Source organism: Aquarana catesbeiana, linkage group LG02 (assembly GCF_042186555.1).
Source record: "Aquarana catesbeiana isolate 2022-GZ linkage group LG02, ASM4218655v1, whole genome shotgun sequence".
In the NCBI taxonomy this organism is placed as follows: domain Eukaryota; kingdom Metazoa; phylum Chordata; class Amphibia; order Anura; family Ranidae; genus Aquarana; species Aquarana catesbeiana.
The window spans coordinates 432,708,589-432,725,121 of record NC_133325.1 but is presented as its reverse complement, the minus strand read 5'-3'; the positions used below and the strand labels follow the sequence as shown (position 1 = coordinate 432,725,121).

Here is a 16,533-nt window from a genome sequence, read left to right as displayed (position 1 = left end):
TCATTAAATTTCCAGTCAGTTGTTGCCCTTTGTTGTAAGACATGTTCGATTGCTACTATACCCAGGTGGTGTGGAATACTATTATAAAGCGACTCCACATCCACTGTAAAAAGTAGGGCTGAATTGGGAATGGATATTCCATCAAGGATTTGCAGTAGATGTATGGTATCCCTTGTATAGGATGGTAATTCCATTACATGGGGTCTCAGGTATTGATCTATTATTTGGCTGATCCCCTCTGTAATGGAACCATTCCCAGAGATAATGGGTCTCCCTGGTGGGTCATTTAGTTTTTTATGCACTTTCGGTAGTGCGTAAAAGGTGGGTTGACGTGGATGTCTAGTACGTATAAAATCCCAAGTATCTCTATCTATTACCCCTTCATTCAGGGATTCATCCACCAGGGAAAAGAATTCCTGATTGAATTTATCTACTGTAGATGGAGAAATCTTTTTGTAGCATTTGGTGTCTTTCAATATATTGAAGCACATTTTTTCATATTTAGCATTGTCCATAAGGACAATGTTCCCTCCCTTGTCCGATGCTTTGATCGTAATTTCTGTGTTGTTTTTGAGGGAGTTTAATGCCTGTAGTTGTTCCCGATTTAAGTTGCTTCTTTTATTGTATTTTTCCATCTTATCAATTTCTTTAGTGACCTGTCCTACAAATAGGGCTATGGCTGGATTCTGATTCAATGGTGGAAATCTGTGCGATTTCCTTTTATATTTTTTGATGGTTTGGGCTTTGCTGGGTTCCTCTTGTTCTTCCTCACTACTTGCACTGTCAAGATCCCTTTCCCAGAAATCCTCTAGGGGGCCACTCTCTTGCAATAGTAAATTGAGATCTCTGAGAGCTCTAAAGTCTGCTGCTTTAAGATTAGGTGCCACTTCGGGTGTGGCTGTGATTTTTTTAGTAGTATATAGGCTTTTAAGTAGAAGTTTTCTGGCAAACAGATTTATATCTTTAATGGTTTCAAAGCTGTCTAAACTACGATTAGGACAGAAGGAGAGGCCTAAGGACAGTACTTCCTGTTCAGTTGTTGTGAGTTTGTGAGATGAGAGATTTATGACGTTTAACTTTCCTTCACAGGTGGAGCTGTCAAGGATATCATTGAAAGTTGTGATAGCGGGGTTGGAGGGGGTTGGGATTGTATTTTGCCCTTGTCTAAAAAATTGTCTATTTGGGTCTGCTGGGTTTTTGGAATAGCACCCTGTTCTTTGTAACTTTTTCACGGGTTTTGGGAGGGTGAGCCTTTTAAATTACCCGGTATCATCCCCCTGATTCTACCCGTACCCCCTTCTCTTCCACCTCGCACGCTTCCATTTGGTTGGACGTCAGTGGTTCTTTTCTTGTGTGTTTGTTGAATCTCTCCCTCCATATCTGTTTGTTTGGGAAAGGGGCCCTTTCTTTTGCCTCGAAATTTACCCGCCTGAGAGGAGGCTGAGGAGGAGGAGTTGTTGGAGGGTGTATCCGCAAGATAATCATTGGTCTGATTGGTATTGTTCTGTTTGGGAAATCTAGGATTTTTTCTTGTTTTTGAGTTGGTGTTCCACTTATACGCCCTGCCTTCACCAAAGGCTTTCTTGTCCCTCCAGTATTTTTTCTCTTTTTTTATCAGAATATTTTTGCTGAAGGTTTCTAGGTGTTCCTTCAGTTTTTTCTCATATATTGTATATTGTTCGTGTTTTTTAAGGGGAGAAAGCCGGGTGTATAGTGTTTGGATTTCCATATCCATACCTCTCAATTGCTGCTGATACTCATTTTGTAGCAGCAGCATGAGGTGTCTGGAACATTCATTTAGTTTTGTTTCCCAATTTGTTTTCAGTTCTTTAGTAATATCCAGAGTGGGAAATATCTGTATTCTTAGACCTATAGGTCTAATATGGCTGCCAAATATTGGTTCTTTCAAACACACCAGGCCTGAAGAGGATATTTGAGCAGTACTGACAATTGGGTGTTAGGACCCTTGCCAGCACTGGGAAAGCGATTTTCACAGCTACATGCCTTAATGTAAGTCGCACATACCACTCTTTTGTTGAAATGCGATTTAGATATAGGCGACATATGAGTATATATATATATATTAGTGATCATGTTGTTGTTTGAAATTTTAGAATGTGATGCAGTCCCTCCCTGAGGAAGACTTTACCTTTACAATAAAAGTTGAAACGCGTTGGAAATCTGCTATCAGGACGCCATCGCACCAATCTGGGGTGGTACTTGTAACTAGCAGTAGGATGCATCATATGTTTTCATGTATCTGATGTTTTTACAATTATTCAATATTTTCAAAACATAGATTGATGTGTACGTTCATGTATATCCTATTCGTTTTTATACTAATAAAATTCTTTTTAATTTAATATAACATTTTTCAATCATTACATTGCCTTAAAAATCCCAATTTGAGGTATATATTTGGTCTTTAAAGTCATAAGGGATGATGGCAATGACACAGCCAACCCTCTGAGTCATACATTCGTGTAAACCATTGTCCTTGTACCTTGCTATGGAAGATCCTGCATTCTTTAATTGATAATCTGGGCTAATCTAGTTGTGTAGTTTGGCCCTGCTTTTCAGGAGTTTGCACCAACAAGAGTGGCTAGCTGAAAATACAAAGCTTCATCTTTCTTCAAAGAGACTGAAGCTGCTAGTGCCATATGGGCCCACAGATACATACTTAGAGCTCTGTATATGCAGTGGGTGTGTGGAACAGTTTATTTGGTAAGTTAAGCCATTAAATAGTGATTTGAGTACATTGTTTGAAAGCCTGTGATGTCAGGAGACAGAGGAGAGAGGCCTGACACAAAGAGGGTCATTCCTCTGCTCTCCTCCTGCCTGGACTCATGGAACCGACCTGAGTAAAGGTAACCAGTCTGGTACAGATTGCCACATTGTGATTTATGGTTATAGAAGTGTTTGCCTCTGCTTTTGGGGTTATTCTCATGTTTTGAATCCCCTGGAAGCAGCCTGAATATAGCATTGAGCTATATTGCTCTTAATCTCAGTTATTGCTCTCCAATTGCATTACTTGAATATATATTGTTACTGTTTGTTACGCTTTTCCACAGAAATATTGCAGTAAAGACAATTTCTATGTTTTATTATAACGTGTGTGTTTCTCATTGGTCTTTGCACTTACACTATTGCCAGATGTGCCAGAGGTGGCTGAGACTGTTATTGGGGTTGAGGCAGAGTACAGGACAGAACATAATTAAGTGGCTCCTGTGGGGGGGTAGCGCTACAGGTGCAAGTAGAAAATAAAATTGTGCATTATTGGATAAATGAAGAATTCACCTTATTTACTAAGCTACATGCAGATTCAATTTGCAAAGTTAAAATTTCATATGCCAGTCATTTAGTAAACAAAACCCATTGAGTCACTGGCTCAAAACAAGTACAGTATGCAAATAAGGAGTTTTCCTGTTTGCAACATTATTCTGGGTCATTGTCTTACTAGGAGATTGCCAGGTCCTGGAACCTGGCTCATTTGCCCCAAATCACCAGTCAAGTACCCTGTGTCTCAGATCTACAGCCACTAATTCTTAAAAAAAATTATGGATACTAACTGCTTAATAGGGGAATATAGCGAGAAAGATTTTTATTTTAAGTAGCAGATACACAGACATCCTTGTGTACTGTCCAAACTCTGGTTTTGGCAAAAGCATAAATTAAAACCTTCTTTCTAATTTATAGGTCAAACAGGAAAATATATTTTCTTTCTACCTAGGTACCTACCCACTTGCTGACCACCCTATAGTACTTTTACAGCTACAGTGCGGCAGCTGTGGGCAGAATCACGTATATATACACATACACGCATTTTTGCCTGCAGGGGCACAGGTGTGCCGCAGGTGGGCTACTTCTCAAGGTCCTCTGGCTCTCCCCAATCATTAGTAAAACATGAACAGCTGAGATATGCCTATGTAAACAAGGCATATGGGCAGTTGTGATAAGGGGAAGGGCGATCCTGTTTCTCTGCAAAGCAGAGATAAGGATCGCTCACTTCCCCTATTGAAGCAGCACACAGTAAACATAAAACACTGGCTAGGCACACAGTTAACCCTTTGATCACCCTAGATGTTAAACCCCTTCTCATCCAGTGTCATTAGTGACAGTGCATATTTTTTAGCACTGATCACTGTATTAGTGTCACTGGTTCCCAAAAAGTGTCAAAAGTGTTAATTTGTGTCCTACAGTTCACTGAAATATCGCACTCCCACTATAAGTCACTGATCGCCACTATTACTAGTATAAAAAAAAAAGAATGAATAAAAATTCCATAAATATATCTCATAGTTTGTAGACACTATAACACTTGCATAAACCAATCATTATACACTTATTGGGATTTTTGGGTAGCTTTGGGTCTCTTTGGTCTCTAGGAATGCCCCTGGGATCTTAAACAGTATTAAAATTAGTGAGTCCATGTGACAGGCAATTAATTGGTATTTTCAGAAGGATTTCAGCCCTATGTTTCACCTCTGACAGGTTTACTTTAGTGTCTGGACGCAACGATTTATTGTATGAACAATTAATAGTTGGATTAATTAAATCAGCACTGAAGTGATCAGTTTGGTCAGAGATTTCCTTTAATCAATTTCACTTCAGATCAAACAATAATATAAAATACAAGATTACAATATAATTTGAATTTCCTTTGCGTATCTTTTTTATATTGTTAATTTCTTAATAATATTGCCTATAGAACAAATAGCCATACAAAACAGTAAGTATTGGCAAACCTTTGATCTACAATGTTTCAGTTCTTCCTCGAAGTACACACACTGTAATCTATGACCCAGTTAGTTAAACATAATCATGATTTATATGAAAACAGGATGATAAATTCATTAATAAGTTTTCCTGGCTTGCATGCAATATTGTAGCATGCTCATATATTGCTGGCAGTTAGAATGTAAAGATGACTTACATTAGCTCTTCAACCCCATGTTACAGACTGGTGGGACTCAGTTGCAGTGTAATAAAACTAATACATCATAAAAGGTTGATGCATGATTGAAAGATATGCCGGGTTCTGTTCATTTTCTATATGCCCACTGGGTTGCGTTAGCCTCCCATAGCACTGTGGCAAAAGGACATCTTTTTTATTCAGCATCCCATACTGTTTACTACATAATTAGCAGACCAATTAGCTGCTAACAAGTCACTTAGACACCCAGTTAGCACAGCTATAATTCAGGCTTTTTAATATGTTTATAATTGTTTCCAGCATTCTCAGCGAAGAGCAAAAGCTAATGAAAGTGAGGCAAATGTATGCAAATGGCAGTCTAATAAGTTTTAGCTATGGGCAGTCTGGTTGCCAGACCTCTTTCTGCTTTCAGACCACCCTTTGTGTAAGCAGATGCCAGAGTCTCAATTCTCAACAGCTTCATAATGTCATTGTTTGCACATCTCATATACAGTTCGCTGGCGAGAAATTACAAACCTGGCATGCATTACTTGGTCAGTAATACCAGCTCTGTTCATCTCCCTTGGCTACTGCGCTTGCTAAAACAGTTTTCTATACTAGTGATGAATACATCTGCTTTGGCTCTAAATTTCTAGAATGGTTTTCCCATGCAATGTTAGAAGAATGAGACAGGCCTAAAGTTGAAGGCAAGAAATTCAACAGAATGTTAAAGTGAGAGAGAAAGAGAACAACATAAATTCCTATTTCACCAACGGGTGCTCGCACAGCTGAATAGATGAAGAATAACATTTATATGTTCAATATTTTTTAAGGCATTGCTGGGTCCTTTTTGTCTCAACCTTCCACCTAACGGTATCTTTGGTTGTTGTTGCTGATGGTGCATGAGGTTTTATTAATGTATGTAAATGATCTGTTGGCACAAGTATGTCTGTATCTTGAGAAAGGGACCCTGCAAGGCTCTGAAGCATTGCTTGATAACACTCTAATAAAAGATTGAACATTTCCATGATGTACTGACAGCATATCTAAGATTTTTTTTAAGAAGAGCTAGAATATGAAGAGGGTAGGTGAGATCATAAAAGACAGCCAGGTTGCAGAGAGTGCAGTCAGGAATTATGGCAACTCCACTAATAGGTAAATTATTTTGGGTCAACTAGCTTTTTTTAATATAGCCTGGATGTTTAGCAGTATATAGACCCCTTTCCAATTTTCTGTGTGTGCTAACAGAAGTTAGTGCTAATCCAATGTATATACCACAGCCTACCCAGAAAAAGCTTTGAATTGTTGTCCAGTGCAGGGTGCTGATTTTGTAAGAATGTATGTTCATCAGTGGCATCTGTAGACATAAAGTATGTCTAATAGCATGCATGAATGAATGAATGAATGAATGAATGAATGAATGAATGAATGATTTGTAAAGCGCTGCAATTGCGAACTGAATCGCCTCAAGGCGCTAGATGTGTTCTCTGTAGCCAGCTTCTAGAAAAGGAAGGTCTTTAGTTTTTTCCTGAAAGCCTGGTGGTTTTCTTCCATGCGGAGGTTGGTTGGGAGAGCATTCCATAGTCGAGGTCCTTGGACTGCAAATCTACGTTCTCCCTTTGCTTTGTAGCGGTATTTGGGAATGAGGAGGAGGTTTTGGTTAGCTGATCGAAGACTGCGATTCGGTGTGTAGTGTTTTATTTTTTCCCGGAGATATTGCGGAGCGTTTCCTTGTATGCATTTATGGGTGAGGCAGAGGGTCTTGAATATGATCCGATTCTTCACAGTTAGCCAATGTAGGCTTTTTAGGGATGGGGAGATGGATTCCCAGGGCTTTTTTCCTGTTAACAGTCTTGCCGCCGTATTTTGCATGAGTTGCAAGCGCGCAAGCTGATATTGGGGTAGACCTACGTAGAGGGAATTTGCGTAGTCGAGTCGGGAATTGATGATCGTTCCCACAACTGCCGCTTTGTCCTCTTCTGGGATGAAGGGGATGAGTCTGCGAAGCAGGCGGAGGAGGTGGTGGGATCCGCTCACCACCGATCCTATTTGTGCATCCATTGTCATTCCTGAGTCAAAGATGACTCCGAGACTCTTGACTTTGGTGCTGGGGGAGATGGTCTGTCCGAGGATGGAGGGTGGTGTCCACGGAGTCTTAATTTTGGAATTTTTGTTGGCTTGCAGGAGAAGAAGTTCTGTTTTTGATTCGTTAAGTTTGAGGGAGCTAGCGGTCATCCAGTCATTGATTAAAGTGAGGCATTTCTGTAGTTGCTGATGATGATCTTTTTGTCCATTAATGCGAAGGTAGAGTTGGGTGTCGTCTGCGTATGAGTGGAAGCAGAGGTCCGTTTTCCTGATGATATTGAGAAGCGGGCGGATGTAGATGTTAAATAGCACTGGTGACAAGGGTGAGCCCTGAGGGACTCCACAGGAGACTGCCCGAGATTCCGAGGTGAATGTTCCCAGTTTCACTGTCTGAGAGCGATTCTCTAAGAAGGATGTAAACCATTTTAGGGCAGAATCTGTGGCTCCTGCAACTTCTGAGAGGCGGACAAGTAAAGTATTGTGGTCCACTGTATCGAATGCTGCGCTGAGGTCTAACAGTACCAGGAGACTCGGTTCCCCGTCATCTGCTGCTTCGAGGGCGTCGTCCCATATTTTGAGAAGTGCTGTTTCTGTGCCATGGCCTGGGCGGAAGCCTGATTGCAGAGGGTCCAGGAGGTGGTGTGTCTCCAGGTGGTGTTGTAGCTGCTGTACTACTGCTTTCTCTATAATCTTGGAGATGGTGTTGAGGCTTGTTATTGGTCTGCGGCAGTTAGGGTCTTTAGGGTCGAGATTAGGTTTCTTTAGCAGGGGTTTGACGATGCCTTGCTTGAGGGAGGTTGGCACAGTCCCTTCTTTGAATGATTGATTTATGAGATGTGTTAGGGTGGGGGCCAGGATGTCGGAACATTCTTTGAACAATTTGGTGGGGATGATGTCGTTCGGTGATGTGCTGTCGCGAAGGCTTCCGATGATGTTTTTAGTCGTGTCCGTGGTGATTGGGGACAAAAAGAACTTCGGTGGTTGAGTGATGTTCGTGTCGATATCCTCTTTTTGCATTGGTTGGGTGAGGTTGGTTGTTATTTTCTGATGAATTGCTTTCCGAATGTTGTCGATTTTGTCGATGAAGAAATCTGATAACTCATTGCAGAATTCTTGAGTATCGTTTTCAGGGGGTTCTAGGCAGGTCGGGTTCATTGATTGAGCAACTATTTTGAAAAGTTCCCGTGGGCGGTTTAAGGCGGATGAGATGGTGTCTGCAAAATGTTCTTTTTTGGCTTTGAAGATTGCCTTGTGGTATTTCACCGTGAGTGCTTTGTAGTTAGCATGGTTTTCCTTGGTGGGATTTCTTCTCCAAGTTCTCTCAGCTCTTCTGCGTTCTTGCTTGAGTAGGGTGAGAGTGCCATTAAACCAACTCGAGTTTTTTGTGCGGACGGGTGTTCTGCGTTTTGGCGCCACGGAGTCTGCTGTTTGTAGTAAAACATTGTTTAGGGAGTTGAGTGTTTGTTCCGTTGAGAGGTTTGGGTTTAGCAGAAGAATTTTGCTCGACAATGTAGTTTTGAAGAGTTCAGAGTGTAGTTTCTTCTGAGATCTATTCCAGTGTGTTGCTATTGCCCGTTTCTGTTTTTGGAGGGTGGTGTTAGTGGTGATTTTAAATTTGATAGCATGGTGGTCCGTCCATGGTAGTGGGGTGTTGTTCAATACGTCGATGTCCATATTCTGTTTGAAGATGAGATCTAAAGTGTGTCCTGAACCATGCGTAGGAGCATTTATCAGTTGTTGCAGGCCAAGTTCTTCCATTTGGTTAACGCAGGCGGTTGCAATAGGGTCTTGGGCGGAGTTTGCCCACAGATTGAAATCCCCAAGTACCAGAAGGTTTTTGGTTTTCAAGGTGTGCATTGAGAAGAATTCAGTGAGCGGTGTGAGGAGATTGGTCTTTGGTCCTGGTGGTCTGTAGCATAGTAGTATGTGAATGGTGTCTTGAGGTGTTGTTTGAAGATGCAGTGAGAGTGTTTCCATGAAAGGCACTGAGTTCTGTAAGTTTGGTTTGGTGAACCCCAGGTGCGATTTGAAAATCACTGCTAGACCTCCTCCTTTTTTTCCTATTCTATGCTCAGATAGGATACTGTAGTTCTTGGGCACCAATTCAGTTAGGATGGTGTTGCAGTCGGAAGTTAGCCAGCTTTCTGTAATGAAGAGGCAGTCTATGTTGTTTTCGATGATGAAATCGCGGATTTCCAGCCTGTGCTTGACTGCAGATCTGGTGTTGATCAGGGCGCATGCTAGTTGTTGCGGTTGGATCGGTGTCTCCCTGCCTTTGATGGTTGATTGTGGGTTGGTCCTTAGTAATTGTTCTTTTTTTAGTCTTTTTTGCGTGGTGGTCGGTAAAGTTGCGGCCGTGTTTCTTAGCCTGTGGAGGGTGTCTGCTGTGTACTTGAAGTTGCACATGATGCGGAAGGCGGCGTTGCTAGAAAATAAATTTGTATGACGAAGGCACTGGTGTGGCGATGATAGCCTTGCAGGGGGATGGAGGGATCGGATGGCTGACCACTGCTCTGGAGTGGTGAGAGTGACGGCTGAGTGTTGGAGCGGAGGTACTGGAGGGAGGTGGGCTGCCTACCTCCCTCTCGTTGATCCAGAGGAAGGCAAAAAAAACCCCTGGCTGCGTAGGCCAATGGTGCAGTCGAGGAAAAAATTCCTTCCTGACCCCCCCGAGGGGCGATCGGACAAGGGCCCCTGGATCAACTTCTCGAGTGCCCCCGGTGGCTTACCTGTGCTGAAGGTCCGGAAGGTGAAGGAGGGGGAGCTTGGTGCGGTAGGTGGTGCGGTGGCTGCGTCTCAGGCGATTTGAGGTAGACTGGCCCCCGGTCAATCTCTAGTGCCCCCGCAGTGAGGTCCAGTAGCAGGAGGGGTGATTGCCGGTGCAGAGGGGCACAGGGCTCTGTTGGACAACAGTGAGGGGGTTGTGGTGGCAAGCTGACTGGGCTAGGCTGCAGCCGTGGTCTGTCCCACCGACTCTAGCGGCTAGAACGTGGTGATTGAGACCGCGGCTGCGGTGGGGCCACAGAGGGGGGGGGAGTCTGGCTGAATAGATGGACTAGGGGGTAGTGGGTCCAATCGGGCGGTGATGTGGCTGGGGGCTGATGGCCTCAGGAGGGGGTCCTCGGATGCTGCACCGTTGGCACTGGGTGTACCAATATGGCCGCCGGCATAGTAAAGCTAGCAGAAGTTACACAACATACCATGGTGTCAACTTAAAATAGAAGATCACACAAGTGACATAACAATGTAAGGACATTGTAGAGTAGACACTGCTGCAGAATTCAAAGTCCTGTAATAAGACAGCAAAGGGCCAGAAAGCTCTGAGAGCCTAATACTCTAACAGTAAGCAAGATACTGCTATCCATTCTAAAGATGATTAGAAAAAGTCAGGGAGCATGATCAGACAATTTATGCTGTGTGATCTAAGAGCCAATTATAGGCATTAATAATACACTGTAAACTCATTAAATTCAATGTAATGTCTTTGCTGGGAGTTACAAAACAAATTCTGTAATGTATCGAGAATATGCCTCTAATTACCCTTAATCAAAACACGCTAATGTGGTTTTCAGGAAAACAGAGCATGTCGCTGAAAATGTTTTAAGGGCTTGTAATCTGCTTTCTCCCACTCACCTTTAAAGGAAGCTTTTATTTGTATAACACCCTACTTATGTTTCTATTGTACATTCAATTAACAAAACACCTTTTACACTGTGTATAGAGCAGCTGCAACATCAACAAATAGTCAGTGCTTTTTATGTGAAGGGTGCCTAGTATTCTTGGCACCAAAACAAGGCGGTCAAGGGAGGACAAGGGGAGAGTCACCTACTGTATTTGTCCTTGTTCCTGGGAAAATTTATAAAAAATCCATAATTAAAAAAAAATAACAGTTTTCACCAAAACAGAAAGTAAACTTTCCAAAGGGGTTAACTGCCTTAGAGGCCGTTTCCCCACACTTCCCGTTGTGTCTCCAGGACAGGAAATGAATTGAAAAGAACCCCCCCATTGGGTAAGACAGTGCGAAAAAAAACACTCAAGACTCAAACTGTCTGCATCTACTCTATGACTACAGTACTTATGTCACTGGCTTCAGTGTAATTTAATTCAATGCAGTACGGTTTATTTTTTAACAACCTTCACATTCCAGCTGTAGAGAAGAATTGCTAGACAGTCATCACAAGCTGCTACTGTATCTTTTACACTAATACCTCTAAAATAGCTATCACGTCAAGGTACAATATTATGCATGATAGTTTTGTTATCCTGAGTCCTCAGAAAGAGGATTTAGATGCAAGGAGAGTTAGGTGTAAGAACTATATTGCTAAGTGACATTGCTTGGTCAACATACCTGTTCCACCCCCTGGTATTCAGTATAAGCTAAATATGAGTAATAATGAGAAAAACAGCATCCTGCAAAAACTGATATCATAAAATGTTACATTTATTAGGACCAGGAAGAGACAACATTAGTACGATAGTAGGACCCTTATCCTGAGAAAAAAAGAATATATATTGTAAGAATGAGAATGTGACAGTCCATTTATGGGTTCACTTATTCAGCCTTATGTAAGGATAGAAAAATCATACTGGACTGAAAAAATTGGTGTGGCGCTCCCATTTTTCCAATACAGTGTTTCTCAACTCCAGTCCTCAAGGCGCCCCAACAGGTCATGGTTTCAGGATTTCCCTCAGATGAAACAGCTGTGGTAATTACTAAGGCAGTGAAACTGATCAAATCACCTGTGCGATATAATGGAAATCCTGAAAACATGACCTGTTGGGGTGCCTTGAGGACTGGAGTTGAGAAACCCTGTTCCAATACATAGTCTTGGAACTCCTTGAGGTGACAAAGAGCTGCCCACAAGTGGACTAACTGTCCAGGGGAAGTTAAGAAAGAAATACAAATATAAAAATCACTGGCAGCTAGCATAAAAAATATTGAATAAATACATAACCATGGAAGAAATTGTAGGTATGTTATTTCACATACAGGATCAATTGAAAATATATTTCTGGTTTTGAAAATACATAATCTCAGAGTAGCAGAAAAACATTGTTGTAGTAATTGCAAGATAAATGGACAACATAATGATAATTCAAAAGCAGTATAACCTCTCGACACAGCCTATATCAGGAAAATGTAACATAATAATATACGAAAGAGCAAATAACCCCAAAACAGCAGGGGCAAGTTAAAGGAAAAGAAAAGAAAAAGGGAGAAAAGATGGAAAGGAGGAAAAAAGGGGGGATAAGGTAGACATAGGTAACTTAGTGGGAAGGTGATGGCTGCACTGGAGATTCAACTGGATATCTATATATTTAACCTAAGGGACCCAATGTCCTTTCAAATTGCTGTACCTTATCAATAAACTGACTTGCTATCTGTTTGTGGATCATAATCCATGATGCCTTATGCCTCATTCTTCCTAAAGAGACCAAGGGTTGTTTCCAAGTTCCCACTATTGTGGTTTTAACAACCAGAAAAATAAAATCACTGTGCTAAAGGAAAGGTTCGTTCATTAATGCAATTTGAGGTTGCTGTAAAATCGAGATCCCGTAACTTGGCAGAGCAGGGAGAAAACCCTATTTCAAAAACTTTACAATCTAGGACAGTCCCACCATATATGAAGCATAGTTCCTCCGCATAGAACATCTTCTAAAGCAATATGGTATGGTGAGGCATTAGCATACATCTTAGCCAGATGATAGGGGACTAAATACCATTTAACCAGTTAAAACCTTAAGATTTTCCTCTACCAGTGAAGCGTTCATGACTCCTCTGAGATGAGGGCACCAAGGCTCTAACTCAAGGTCTGTAGGGAGGTCCCTATCCTAGTCTGCCATATATGGTAGCTTTTAGTAGGAGTAAGTAGGAGCCCATATATCAGTAGCAGCCCGTCCATATGGGGCACAAGGGAGCCGCCCCCTAATTCATTCACCCAGCCCTTAATTTCCATGCAGGGTGCCTGACGCATTGATGCCAATGTTTTTTTTTTTAAGCACATGATTAGAGCCTGAGGCTCTAATTGGCTTCAAAAAAATGGTGGGCTCAGGGGGCAGAGCACTGTGCCTTGAGCCCACCCACTTGTGTCACAATAGCGAATTAATATTCTCTATTGTCTTCCTGCTTCTCCTCCCGGCCAATCAGGAAGCAGTTCCTGTGCCTCAATTGGCCAGGGAGTCCTAGGATGGTTTGGTGTTAGCCATTGTCATATATCACAGAAAAACCTCTCCTTGATCTTTATTACATCATTTTTTGTATGCCTTCAGTAAAGGATGTTTTAACACATTTGAGTGCAAAGATTTCAGGAAGTGAGAGATTTTGATAAAAAAAAGGTCAGATTGGGGCAGCTCCAACTTCGCAAGGGAATGCTGTAAAATGGTAAAAGATCTGTTATGTTTGAAAAAATGGCCAATATAGTACAGACCCTTGTTTATCCACCAGTGAAATATTTTTGCATCCATGCCAGGGGGAAAGTCAGGATTATTAAACATGTGAGCAAGTGGGGGGAAATCTGAAATAAGGGAAGTACTGGTCTGCATCTGATCTAATAGGCCGAGCGAATGTGACAGCATCGGAACTAAAATTGGAAGTCTTTCTCTAGAGGTTCACCACATAATCCGCTGTAAAGATGTGCATACTGTATCTCACAAAAGTGAGTACACCCCTCACATTTTTGTAAATATTTTATTATATCTTTTCATGTGACAACAGTAAAGAAATGACACTTTGCTACAATGTAAAGTAGTGAGTGTATAGCTTGTATAACAGTGTAAATTTGCTGTCCCCTCAAAATAACTCAGCACACAGCCATTAATGTCTAAACCGCTGGCAACAAAAGTGAGTACACCCTAAGAGAAAATGTCCAAATTGGGCCCAATTAGCAATTTTCCCTCCCTGGAGTCATGTGACTTTTAGTGTCTCAGGTGTGAATGGGGAGCAGGTGTGTTAAATTTGGTGTTATCGCTCTCACTCTCTCATACTGGTCACTGGAAGTTTAACATGGCACCTCATGTTAAAGAGCTCTCTAAGGATCTGAGAAAAAGAATTGTTTCTCTACATAAAGATGGCCTAGGCTTTAAGAAGATTGCCAAAACCCTGAAACTGAGCTGCAGCACGGTGGCCAAAACCATACAGCAGTTTAATAGGACAGGTTCCACTCAGAACAGGCCTCGCCATGGTCGACCAAAGAAGTTGAGTGCACGTGCTCAGTGTCATAGCCAGAGGTTGTCGTATGAGTGCTGCCAGCATTGCTGCAGGGGTTGAATGGGTGAGGTGTCAGCCTGTCAGTGTTCAGACCATATGCCGCACACTGCATCAAGATGGTCTGCATGGCTTTCATCCCAGAAGGAAGCCTCCAGATTCCAATAAGTTCCCCGCCCACAGACCCACACAATCACAGGGCAAGGGATGTGGGGATGAGGTCCTTGTCCCCGTCAACATGGGGACATCCTCCCCATGTTGAGAGCATGTGGCCTGGAATGGTTCAGGAGGGGGGCGCTCTCTCGTCCCCCCTCTTTTTCCGTGGCCTGCCAGGTTGCATGCTCGGATAAAGGTCTGGTGTGGTTTTTTGGGGGAACCCCACGCCATTTTATTTTATTTTGGCGCGGATTTCCCCTTAAAATCCACACCAGATCCTTCAGGTCTGGTATGGATTTTAAGGGGAACTCTGCGCCATTTTTTTTTTAATTTTGGCGCGGAGCTCCCCTTAATATCCATACCAGACCTGAAGTGCTTGGTAATGGAATTTTGGGGGAACTCCATGCCAAAATAAAAAAAAAATGGGGGGGGGTTCCCCCCCCCCAATTTTTTTTTCAATGACTTTCAGTGACTTTTATGTGTATTGTCGGGACCGACAATTCATTAACAGCCGTCACTAGCGCTAGTACTTTTAAATTACTTTTTTTTGCTCTCAGAAATTAAAAACACGGGAAACATGCGCTACTTTACAGGCATACTATAGACACCCCTCAGGTACAAAATTTAAAGGAATATTTCACTTTTATTGTTTCACTTCAAGCATTATTAAAATCACTGCTCCCAAAAAAAGGCTGCTTTTAAAACTTTTTTTTGCATTGATACATGTCCCCTGGGGCAGGACCCAGGTCCCCAAACACTTTTTATGACAATATCTTGCATATTAACCTTTAAAATTATCATTTTTTATTTTTCATGTTCGTGTCCCATAGACTTTAACGGTGTTTGCATGTTTGAACAAATTTTTTGCCTGTTCGCATGTTCTGGATGCGAATCGAACAGGGGGTGTTTGGCCCATCCCTATTTGTCACACACATTTGGCCAAAAAATATGAATCTGGCCAACAATCAAGCCTAGTCATGTATGGATGCCATCAGTTTGTTGCAAGGTAAATAGATTGAATTAACTCCATCTAAATGCATGGTTTAAATCAACTAAATATATTCTAGGTGCATTAAAACTGTTAGAAATGTTGTATATAGCCCTGCAGAACAGACAGTGCACTGTAAACATGGGCTTTATCTGCTGCTTAACTGCAGACAGGAAAGGAACTTTTTTATTATAGAGAAAAGACATAGACTTGAACTATAGATACATAGCTACAAACTTATAAACACTGCCATCTACTGGTGAAGAATATATCTCTACGGAATACTGATATTGATGTAGTTATTGCATAAAATACAAATGAACATTGTATTTCAACAAAAATTAAAAGCTGTGCATAGTCTTATAGTTTGTTATAGAAAACAGCCATGGCCTGACTAGAAAATTCTCTTCCTCATCAGCATGCTGTAAAAAAGTCCACTTACTCTCTGTGGTTAAGCGTTGGTCTCTCTGTAGAAGCTCAGGATGCCCCCTGTTGTGTGAGACCTATAGCCTTGCAATCAGCAAAGCTACTGCTCCCTGCTGATTGGAAAGCTCTAGCTCTCTGCAGAGAGACTGCCACTTTCACACAGAGGACAAGAGTTCTTCTCTACAGTATATTGTCATGGAATAGTACACAAACTGTAAGGCCTGGCACACATTTTGTTTTGATGCACCTGGAATGTATTTAGCTGATGTAAACTGAAATTTCAATTAAGTATTTTTTTCTCCTAAATAGGAAATTGATTTCATGCTTGAATGTAATTTTTACATAACAGGGTAGTAAGAAGATATCTGGTACATTAACCACTTGCCCTCCGGAAGGTTTATCCCCCTTCAAAACCAGGCCATTTTGTTGCAATGCGGCACTGCTTTACTTTAACTGACAATTACGCGGTCATGCGATGCTGTACCCAAATAATTATTTTTCCCTTTTTTGCCACAAATAGAACATTTTTTTGGTGGTATTTGACCACCTCTGTGGTTTTTATTTTTTGCACTATAAACAAAAAAAATGGAAATTTTGAAAAAAAAAAAAAAAAAATTTCTTATTTTCTGCTATAAAAAACATCCGATAAAAAATGGAAATAATCGAATTTCTTCATCAATTCAGGCCAATATGTATTCTGCTACAGTTTTTTGGCAAAAAAAAAAAAAATCACAATAAGCTTATATTGATTGGTTTGCGCAA

At 41.5% G+C, this 16,533-nt stretch overlaps 1 protein-coding gene across 1 annotated transcript in view; it reads right to left on the bottom strand.

Moving 5' to 3' along the window:
- Positions 1-16,533, bottom strand: part of EPHA10 (EPH receptor A10) — a 1,179,171-nt gene that overhangs the window by 958,697 nt on the left and 203,941 nt on the right. The window lies entirely within an intron of this gene.